General features: G+C 57.6%; 1 long non-coding RNA gene across 1 annotated transcript; it reads right to left on the reverse strand.

Moving 5' to 3' along the window:
• Positions 1 to 687: 687 nt before the first annotated feature.
• On the reverse strand, positions 688 to 3,192 carry LOC144378455 (uncharacterized). Its single transcript, XR_013440107.1, has 2 exons — positions 2,228 to 3,192; positions 688 to 1,889 (listed from the first exon to the last, which is right to left on the reverse strand). It is a non-coding gene; the product is annotated as an uncharacterized LOC144378455 (long non-coding RNA).
• Positions 3,193 to 11,398: the final 8,206 nt, after the last annotated feature.

Consider the following 11,398-nt stretch of genomic DNA (forward strand, 5'->3'; position numbering starts at 1 on the left):
GTGGGTGGCCCCTAACCCTGGAAGCCTGGGTGTGACCTCCTTTGGAGAAAGGGACCTTACTGATGTCCTCAAGCAGAGAATCCTGAGAGGAGACCATCCCGAGGTGTCCAGACGGGCCCTCAGTCCAGGGACACGTGGGTGCCCGTGGACAGAGGAAGACGCAGGCAGAGGAGGGAGCCACGTGCCCGCAGCTGGGACTGCCCAGAGAGGGCACTCCAGAGGCTGGCACCTGGGGGGACCTAGGCTCCAGCAGCTGCTCCAGGCCCTGCTCCTGGTGACTTGGTGCAGCAGCCCAGCACGTGCCCTTCTCCCCAGACACCACAGACCCCCATGACCCAGCTTGCCGGCCTGGTCAGCTGGCGCAGAGCACGGACTGCCCGTGGGCCTGGGCCAGCAGTGGTCAGGGCCCACCCTGAAGCCTTCCTGGAGGGCTGGGGGCTGCATCGAGGGTCCGACATGTCACAGGTGCACCCTGGGGAGATGTGGAGCCCCTGAGCCCAGGGACCTCTGCCTGGGGAGAGGGGACGGGCAGCTTCCAGGAGACCAGGTGCTCGGCCTGACACCACTGGCCTCCGCCCTGGGCCTTCCAGGCCAGAGTCCCTCAGGTCTAAATCTGCAGTGAGCGAGATCCAGCCCTGCCAAGGCCAATGTCTCGGCTTGGCACCAGAATCACGAGGCACTCACAGCTTTGTAGGTTCAAACAGCAATTCTTTATTCCAGCTCTCACACCACCTCCACACAGGTCCAGGGGCAAACGCGTTCTCCTGTCTCCCGCACAAACCACCTACTCCCCGAGGCTCTCTCCAAATCCCATTTTAATCTCACGAGAACTCAATGGGAACAAGCAGCAGGAACACCCTAATCCCAGCAATAATCTTCAACTTCCAACTTCCCTAAAACCCATTATCTTAAACTGGCAACGCCTTAAACTCAAGGAGCCGGTTACTTCCTCAAACCTGATCAGCTCTAAACCCGAATCCGCCTTGGTCCTTGAGCAAGGTCACCTTATTAAAGCATGCATGCAATGTTCCATCAAATGTCCTCTAAGCAGCATTGGGTACGCTTGGCAAGGAAATTTCGATGCGTCATTCCTACTTGGTAATGGCCCTCAGCATCTCCCCCCTTCTGATTAATTAAACAACAAGCAATGCGGCTTAGGACCGTGCCTGGTAGGTTGTCCAATTCAACATATGGTTCTTACCCGTCATCGGATGAACTGACCTCTAGGCGTCAGTCCCCTGTCTTAGGTTGAATCCACTGCAATCAGATCAACCCGTCGCTGACTACCGGTCCAGCATTCAGCCATGCTTGTGGATAGGCCTAAGCACCAGTGGGGGGGTGAGGTTCTTGCCTCACCTCTGTTGGCCCCCAAATTTAACCTTGGTGCCAGTGGGGGGGTGAGGTTCTTGCCTCACCTCTGTTGGCCCCCAAATTTTAGACCATCACTAGTAGAAGGGAGGAGGATACAGAAATGCCACGACACCAAGCCAATTGACGGCTCCTTTGGAAAAATTGCATCACTGGTGACACCATCAGCAAAGATGCCAGCACTACCACAATTAACATGGGGTGCGCTGGCAAGGAAATTGCATCACTGGTACACCATCAGCAAAAATATGCCAGCAGTACCACCATTCGCTGCACCAGACGATAGTTCACAATGCATGCAACTGATATATAGTCCAGGCAAGTTCTGCAGGCAGTTCAAAGTGGAAGAGTCTATCAATATGTCCATTTCCTCCCAAAGTAAATCAAGTCCTTGATTGAGCATTACTTGTTGAGTTATATTCATTGATGCATCAGTTTATACAGTTTACTGTGGTAGCTATCATAGAAGCTGTAGTTTGGTTTTCTTAGTCTTCACCGGCACTGGGATGGAGATGGGAATTCTGGCAATGATGTTAAAGAGACATTATCCTGAACAGAATTATTAAATATAATGAAAAGGAAAAGTGAAAGTAAACAAACAGATCTGTTAATCACCTTTAAAAACAATAGTAAGCAAACAGATCTATTAACCACCTTTGAAAACAATCATTAACAGCTGTTTACCTAATTAGATTAAACCACTTAAATCACGTGAATAAAAAAAAAAATTTGGATCCATTTTTTCATGAGCACTCCTCATATAAAAATATGGACATACACACATACTGACATGCAACACAAAACAGTGCAGACATAACATACAACACATAAGACAATAATAACGGCCTTGTAGCTTTACCTAGGTAAAATCTCCATTGCAATGTTTAAAAACTCCACAGTCAAAAAATAAAAAACAGTCAAAAAACAAAACTGATCAGAAAAACATTAACCTAGGTTTGTATGAGCTCAAAAAATAAAATAGAACTTTATGATGTGGGAAAAAGCAATAATAAAATAGATATTGTAAAAAGGCACCGTGGTTAATCACTGTCGCAGATGTAAGAATAGCCAAGCTGGAGCTCTGGATATCAGCTGTTATGGATTTCAGTCAAATCATCTTCTTTTTCTGTAGAAATTGTTTTGGTTAACCTCTCTGGAATCCAAATCGGCTGCTGTTCTCCCTGTGGGAACACACAAACGGAACCCCGACTCCAGACAATAACTGGGTCGGGACCTTTCCATTGTCCTGTTAGAATATCTTTCCAAAGTACCTTAGGCTTATGTACATTTTTCGGATACATATGTCTTTCTGCAGCACTAAGTCCTGATGAATCCAAATTTAGAAAGTTTAGAGTAAAAAGGGTTATTTTAAGTTTATCTTTGGGGGATATATACCCCTTTCCAATTCCCTCTTTTTGCTTTAATAGGTACGTTTTAATAGTTTGATGAGCTCTTTCAACTATGCCTTGTCCCTGTGGATTGTATGGGATTCCTGTTATATGAGTAATACCAAATGATGAGCAAAATTGTTTAAAAGAAGTAGACGTATAACCAGGGGCATTATCTGTTTTTAACTGTTTTGGAATGCCCACAGTGGCAAAATTTTGTAAGCAATGAGCTATAACATCTTTAGTTTTTTCTCCGGCATGAAGGGAGCCCATCAAAAATCCGGAAGAAGTATCAACTGTAACATGTAAATATTTTAATTTTCCAAATTCTGGCAAGTGTGTGACATCCATCTGCCAAATATGGTTAGGTATCAGTCCTCTGGGATTGACTCCAAGATTAACTTGTGGTAAAAAGGTCACACAATTTTGACATTGTTTTATTATATGCCTGGCTTGTTCAGCTGCCCAGGAGGAGAGTGTCTGGGGGCGGCAGGGCCTGAGGGTCCACTCTCTGTCGGGAGAGAGTGAGCGTCGCAGGGTGGGCCTCTGTGCAGGGCGGGACTGGCCTCTCTGCAGCCACTGGCTCGTCCTTTAAGACCTTCATTCCTTCATGGCCAATGACACAGCCACCATGGCGGGTTGCCCCTGCAGGAGGACAGAGGCCAGGGCTCTGCTGTCCTGGGTCTTGCCGCCTCCTCACGCTGCAGGACGGGCCTGCACAGCTGGCCGCTCTGTTTTGAAGAGAACACACCTTTTCTGCTCTGCGTCCCGGGAAGGAGCCGTGGCTGGGATCCTGGGCGCCGCACCAGGGGTGGAGCTCTGACCTCCGTGCCTAAAGGAGGCGTGGAAGACCCAGGGGGCGCAGGACAGCACGGTCGCCCAGCAGGCCCCAGTGGCCTTCTGTGCCCTGGCTGGCCTCCCGCTGAGCTGGAGCAGACAGAGGCAGCCTGCAGCACCTCCCGGGAAGCAGCCTCTGGGCACGAATGGACTTCTCCTGGGCCTGGTGGGTATGGGCAGCCCTGGGGCTTCCAGGTGACGAGCAGGCGCTGGTGGCCATGGAGATTCTCCCAGACAAGTGGACAGGAAGAAAGGCACGTGCCGGCCAGCAGCTGACCTTCACTGCAGACATGAGTTTCCCCTGTTTGGCTTGTGCGTCTCTGGGAATTGTTTTGTTTTGTTTTGTTTTATCTGGGATGAGCAGGATTACGCCTAATTAGGCACTGTCACCACGGAGGATTTAATTGCAGTCTCTGAATATTTTGCCTTTTCCGAGTGGCAAGTCTTTAATTACTGTCCACTGACTCCAACGCTCCTGTCAAGGATGAAGCGGGCCCTGCAGCGGCTGCGGACAATGCCGGCCCCAGCGGCCTCCTGCAACCTTGGCCTTCCCCTCGGGTGATGGGCGTCTGAGTCCCCGCCAGCCTCCCCTGGAGGTCAGCCCTGATTCACTGAATAATTAGATTTCCATAAAAGCCAAAGAGGGCCACCTCGGACAAGCCCCCGCCTACGGTGTGGTTTATGATCCCTGCACACCTTGACCACTCTTTATGGATGGCTCTTTATATTTTGATGAAAGAAAGCCAATTAGCTATAAACTGATTACTAAGAACATAATCAGGGTCATTTCTCTGCAACAAATCAATCAACAAAATGCTAATTACAGATGGTCTTTTAGACTTGGATTAATCTATTAGTAATTAAAGTGAAGTGCAAATCCAGCCTAGATCTTAATTGTAGCCAAAAGGCACAAACGTCTTTTTGTTGACCGATAAGACACTGTTATTTAGCTTAATGTGGAAGGAAAACCCATCAATTGCGTAGGACCTTCATGGATCTAACAACATTTTTAGAGGAGGTCTTTGGAGGCGTTCATGAGAAATGTAACTGGGGTTATGCTTTGGAAAGATGGGCATCTTTCTGAGTCATTTATAATTTAATTTACATTTTTATTGTGCTTGTAAAAGCAGCTTTTTTTCTAGAGCAGAATAGTAAATTCTGAGGCCTGACTCTCGCCAGCCTGTCCGACAGCTCTCCCTGGCCGAGAGAGGCAGGGGATCGGGGAGCAGCCGGGAGGCAGGGAGACCAGGCCCACGCCCGAGAGCCTGCACTAGGGGACCCCGGGTCTCTCCAGACCCCCCCTGGGTCCTCTCACAAATCCTTTGTATTGTTTAGTTTATGATTTTATTTGTTTGCAGCTGAGGAAACCCCACGCCCCTCCGAGAGGGGCCTTCCTTGCTTGAGGACGTGAGGCTGGCTGGCTGAGAGCCCCTTCACGTGGCGGGCTGGCTGGGAGGCCGTCCACCCTGATCCTGTGACGTGCGCCTGGGGGTGGGGCTCCTTCCCGTGGCCCCCGTGAGCCGTCTGGCCCCCGCGTGGCCCCCGCGTGGCCTCGGCAGACGTGGCTCATAGGGGGCGTGGGGCCTACCTTCCAGGCTCCCAGGAAAGGAACCGTGGCCTCCACTTGAGTCCTGTGGCTGCAGTCCTCAGGGTTTGCGGGGTGGCTTGTTGGTGGGTTGGTTTAACAAGGGCTCAGGCTCTGGGCGATGAGAGGGGTTTGGAGAAGCTACTCGGGGAGAGGAAGGTACCTCGCGTGTCTCGCGTCTCCTCTCGGGGACGATCGGCCTTCCCAGGGGTGAGGAGGGCATTTTGCTGGGTACTGGTGCAGCCTGGCAGCGCCAGGCAGGGCTGGTGGGTTGGCGATGCCTGGCGAAGGGGCGCACTCCAAGCCGTCACCTGTCAGAGCCTGTGATGGGGGTCTAACACGACTAACCAGCAGCCCCTGGGTGAGGAATACTGGCCTTGCTCTGTTCCCTCATTGACTAAGGCCGACTGACCCGGGGGAGTGGAGTGTGGTGAGAGCAGTGCACTCCATCCACGAAACAAGAACAAGCGGCTTTGCAAAGAGCCACCGGAGAACTTGGGAATGAAAACATAGTTGCTGAAATAAAATGTATGCAGAGCGGCAGGGGCCTTGGGTCTCTGCTGTCCCAGCCACTGCTCCACCCAGCTCACGTGGGCTTTGCCCAGAACCTTCCAGATGGACCCTTCAGCCAGGTATTTGTAGTCAAAGAACAACCTGCACAAGTCCTCTGTCCTGGGACACCCAGCCCCTGCCATCCCCCTGGCCCGAGCCCACCTCCCAGGAAACACCCTTGGGACTCTGGCGGTCACGCACCCTGGTGGACACACTGCCCTGCGGCGGTCCTCTCTCCCCCTCCCCCTTGCTCCTGGGTGTGGGTGTCTCTGGTGGTGCCTTCACCCTGATGGAGGGCGGGAGAGGCACAGGGCTGGTGGCGAGGGACCCAGGTTCACAGCTGCCAGCAGGGTGTAGACTGTCACGTCCCCTGGACGTCACACGGCGCTGGTGAGCAGGGGAGTGCCAGGGGAGGGGTTGGTCTACCTGTTTTCTCTCCCTCTGCCCAGGGTGCTCTGCTCGGCTGGTCTGAGGCCCAGGGCTGATAACAGAGGCAAACCCAGAGAGCTGTGGGGGCCGGTGCGGCTGCTCCCTGGCTCCCGGGTGCCTAGACGGTGCCCCCTGCAGAGTGCAGAGGCCACGTGCTGGGCCAGGGTCCGGGAGGGTCCTGGTGGAGGGCTGGAGGCCGGCTCTCCCTTGTGCTGAGCTGCTGATCATCCCACTGCCACTCAGGGCAGGGCCGGCCTCCCGTGCCAGCCTCCAGCCCAGTGTGAGTGAACATGGAACCCTGCTAGCCCTGTGCAGGGGGGAGGTCAGCCGGGGTGTGCTCCGGTCAGCGGGCAGGAGCCGGGGACAGCCTGGTGTTCCCTTCTATCTTAGGTCACTACCCCAGGAGCAGGGGCCCCGAGAGAAGCATTCCCAAGTCCCCTCTGACCTCCCTCGAGGGGCCTTTGTCCTTTGCAAAGTCACAGGTGCTTCTCCTGACGAGGCGGTCTTGGCGACCTTGCTGGGCAGGGGAGGGTGGATGGACAGCCGGCTGCCACCTGCGGGGATGGAGTGAGGCAGCAGGAGGTCAGAGAGGGAAGCAGGAAGATGGATGGCTGCTGGATAAAGCTGGCCGCCATTCCCAGGACTTGCACTGCAATTTGCATTCATTAGCCAAGCGGGGCCAGGGCCTGATTGATTGAGGGCACACAGCAGAGGAGGCGTCTGCGTGTCCTGGCTGGACAGGTGCTCAGCACTTCTCTGGGCTTCAAAGCCTCAGGGCTGGCTCGGTAGGAGCCTGAAAACCCCCGAGACCTGGGAGGCCAGGAAGGGCTGGAGGGAGCAGTGGGCTCTGGCTCTCTGGCTGGGCGCAGGCCGAACTCAGCCTCTGCAGAACCAGCAGAGCACCCACCAGGCCTCTCCCCTCCCGGGAACCTCTTTAGCATTTTGTGTGTGCACAATTCTTCTCTAAGCTTGCAGTCCCTGCTGCCCATCCTGAGAGGTTCCCTGGGAGCCACCTCCACCCACTGTGTGGATGCTGCCTCCTGGAAGGGCGACTGAGCAGAGCAGCAGGCCCTGTCCTGCCCCACGCATTCTCCTCGATGGCCACTGTCCCAGCTGGGTGCGCCTGTGCGGGGTGAGCAGGAAGGCCAAAGGACAGCACAGGGGGCCCCGGACACTGTTTCTAGCCAGGCCTGTGGTGGTCAGTATAGGTCCCCCTCAGCCTGGGGTGCCCGCCGGCAGGTGTCAGCCGGGTAGCTGGGGGCCCTGGACCCAGGAAGCAGCCAAGTGGCCAGGTCCAACGCTGCCTGCTCGGGCCCCCGGGCAGTGGGTGGGGGCATGCAGGGACTGACTGCACGGTGACCCTCTGGCCACTGGCCTGTCTTGTGGCTGTGCTGGACTGCTGTGTGTGCCCCAGGGTGACTTCAGCAGGACAGAGTGGGGAACCACAGCTGCCAGTACCTCAGAGTCAAGGCCTCTTGAAACTGCAGGACTTAAAAGGTAAACTAGCCTCCAGCTGAAGCAGTGGGGAGCATAATTAACCAGAGAATTAGCATTTCAAAGGGACTGGAGCAGGCAGGCTGGGGCCAGGCCCAGGGTGGTGGACAGGCTCTGCTGCCCTGTACGTACCTGGGGCTGGAGCACTCATGGATCTGCCGCAGCCTCCGCGAGTCCCGGAGTCCTGTCCTGGGCCCTGCTGATTCGGGCTGTGAGTCTCACCAGAGCTCTCCTGAGGGGCCACGCCAGACCCACCGGGACCCGGGCACCTGCAGGGAAGAAGCTGGCGCGAGTGCATCATCCGTGCACCCCTGGGCTCGGAGGCCACAGTCCGCAGCTCTGCAGGGCAGGGTCTTGGGCTGGGGTTCTGAAGCCAGAATTAGGCAGGCAGGCAGGATAGATAGGTAAGTCGAGTCAGGTCTGATCAAGGAGACCAATTCTGAGGGAGTCCGGAGGTTGGAGACTGCCCCTGAGGGACGGAAAGGTTAATCCCTCAGAGCCTTCCTCCACCCTGGTCAGGAACCTGCCCCTGCGCCAACCTGTGGCTAAGGTCCCGTCCCAGGATGCCCCTCCCCACAGGGAGCTCTGAGGCGTTAATTAATGTGTCCCAGGCTCAGCCACCTGGTTCCCACCTCTGGGCCCCCCAGGGAGCATCCCTGGGCCTAGGCGCATGGTGCCCAGGAAGGAGAGAGACGGGGAAGAGGGCAGGGGAACAGAGGAACCCTAGGACATAAACGGGCAGAGCACCTCGCTTCTCGGGACACCAGGACCCAGCTATGGCCCCTTCTCCTCCCGGGAGAGCTATGTGACCCCTTTCTCAATAAACCCTGCTTTATATCCCGGCCTCGGCTGCTCCGTAATGTTAGACTTCAACACGTGGGGAGCAGGACTGTCACCGATGGCCTGCGGGACCAGTTCCTCCAGGTGCAGTGTCCCTGAGCTGCTGGCAGCCCCTCCGTCACCTGCTCAGGGAGGTGGGGGCTGCAGCCCGGCCAGCTCTCTAGGACGGTCCCCTGTCCAGGGCTTTGTGGGCAGAGCCCAGGAGCCTTACAGGCACAGTCAGCTTGGTGGCCCAAAGCAGTGGGTTTGGCTGGGGACTGAGGCCGTGGGGCCACCTCCCTCCTGGCCCCTGCCTTGTCTTTGACTCTTCATGGTCTCCCAGGTCGTGGCTTTGTGTGTGTTTCCAACGGAGCCACCTGCTTCAAACCTCAGTGTGGAGACCTGAGCCTGGCTGCGGAGAACTTCAAGTTGCAAAAGACCAAAGGGGGGAGTCGGCTCTCGCTGGTGCACAGTTCTTGGCAGGCTTCCACCTCTCCTGTCCTCAGAGACAGTGTCCCAACGCCTGTGTCCCAGCACCTGTGTCCCAGCGCCTGTGTCCCAACACCTGTGTCCCAGCGCCTGTGTCCCAAGGCCTGTGTCCCAAGGCCTGTGTCCCAGCGCCTGTGTCCCAGCGCCTGTGTCCCAGCGCCTGTGTCCCAACGCCTGTGTCCCAACGCCTGTGTCCCAAAGCCTGTGTCCCAAGGCCTGTGTCCCAGCGCCTGTGTCCCAGCGCCTGTGTCCCAGCGCCTGTGTCCCAACACCTGTGTCCCAAGGCCTGTGTCCCAGCGCCTGTGTCCCAGCGCCTGTGTCCCAGCGCCTGTGTCCCAACGCCTGTGTCCCAAGGCCTGTGTCCCAGCGCCTGTGTCCCAACGCCTGTGTCCCAACGCCTGTGTCCCAGCGCCTGTGTCCCAACACCTGTGTCCCAGCGCCTGTGTCCCAACGCCTGTGTCCCAAGGCCTGTGTCCCAGCGCCTGTGTCCCAACGCCTGTGTCCCAACGCCTGTGTCCCAAGGCCTGTGTCCCAGCGCCTGTGTCCCAGCGCCTGTGTCCCAGCGCCTGTGTCCCAACGCCTGTGTCCCAAAGCCTGTGTCCCAAGGCCTGTGTCCCAGCGCCTGTGTCCCAGCGCCTGTGTCCCAACACCTGTGTCCCAGCGCCTGTGTCCCAAGGCCTGTGTCCCAGCGCCTGTGTCCCAGCGCCTGTGTCCCAGCGCCTGTGTCCCAGCGCCTGTGTCCCAAGGCCTGTGTCCCAAGGCCTGTGTCCCAGCGCCTGTGTCCCAACGCCTGTGTCCCAGCGCCTGTGTCCCAGCGCCTGTGTCCCAGCGCCTGTGTCCCAACGCCTGTGTCCCAAGGCCTGTGTCCCAGCGCCTGTGTCCCAACGCCTGTGTCCCAACGCCTGTGTCCCAAGACCTGTGTCCCAGCGCCTGTGTCCCAACGCCTGTGTCCCAGCGCCTGTGTCCCAGCGCCTGTGTCCCAGCGCCTGTGTCCCAACGCCTGTGTCCCAAGGCCTGTGTCCCAGCGCCTGTGTCCCAACGCCTGTGTCCCAGCGCCTGTGTCCCAACGCCTGTGTCCCAGCGCCTGTGTCCCAAAGCCTGTGTCCCAGCGCCTGTGTCCCAGCGCCTGTGTCCCAGCGCCTGTGTCCCAGCGCCTGTGTCCCAGCGCCTGTGTCCCAGCGCCTGTGTCCTAAGGCCTGTGTCCCAGCGCCTGTGTCCCGATGCCTGTGTCCCAACGCCTGTGTCCCAAGGCCTGTTCCCCAAGGCCTGTGTCCCAAGGCCTGTGTCCCGATGCCTGTGTCCCAACGCTTGTGTCCCAAGGCCTGTTCCCCAAGGCCTGTGTCCCAAGGCCTGTGTCCCGATGCCTGTGTCCCAACGCCTGTGTCCCAGCGCCTGTGTCCCGACGCCTGTGTCCCGACGCCTGTGTCCCGACGCCTGTGTCCCAACGCCTGTGTCCCAATGCCTGTGTCCTAAGGCCTGTGTCCCAAAGCCTGTGTCCCAACGCCTGCCCGGGAGGTGGGAGTCCAGCCCCTTCAGGGAATGTGATTTCTTTTTTTCTACCTTTGATAAACACCTCATTTAAAATGTGTCACCCAGACTCCCAGGAAGGGGGCCCTCTGCAGAAGCCCTGGCTGCTGGGCAGACACGTGAGTCCCATCCAGCAGACTTGGGGCCTCTGGGCCCAGCATGCTGCACCCGGAGGACCCCAGGACCAAGGCCCTGCCCACAGAGCTGCAGCCTGCAGCCTCAGACCTGTGAGGCCAACACTCCAGCTCCCCTCAGACCCTCCGTACCCCTGATGCTGGGGATGGCCGCCACAGGCAGGAGGGGCCCACGTCATGGCCTCATGGCAGGGAAGGGCGGTGACTCCTCCTCGTCCCCCTCCCCACTGGTCCAGTCAGCTGCTCTTTCAAAACATGTAGCTGGGACCTGTGTCCCTCGCCTTCTGTCCTGGGCTCACGCAGGAGCCATTGGGGTAGCCTCCCTCCTCATTCTTGGCTCTGTCCTGAGTTACTCTCCACTCTCCTGTCACCAGCAGCCATTGGAGCAGGCTCCCCCTCCCTTCCTCAGTCTCCCCAGCCCTCCCCACTCTCCCCAGCCCTCCCCACTCTCCCCAGCCCTCCCCCACTCTCTTCAGCCCTCCCCCACTCTCCCCAGTCTTCCCAGCTCTCCCCCACTCTCCCCAGCCCTCCCCATTCTCCCCAGCCCTCCCCCACTCTCCCCAGCTCTCCCCCACTCTCCTCAGCCCTCCCCCACTCTCCCCAGCTCTCCCCAGCCCTCCCCCACTCTCCCCAGCCCTCCCCATTCTCCCCAGCCCTCCCCGCTCTCCCCAGCCCTCCCCAGCCCTCCCCCACTCTCCCCTGCTCTCCCCAGATCTCCTCAGCTCTCCTCAGCTCTCCCCAGCCCTCCCCAGCTCTCCCCTGCTCTCCCCCGCTCT

This window comes from Ictidomys tridecemlineatus, chromosome 6, assembly GCF_052094955.1.
Source record: "Ictidomys tridecemlineatus isolate mIctTri1 chromosome 6, mIctTri1.hap1, whole genome shotgun sequence".
Lineage (NCBI taxonomy): Eukaryota > Metazoa > Chordata > Mammalia > Rodentia > Sciuridae > Ictidomys > Ictidomys tridecemlineatus.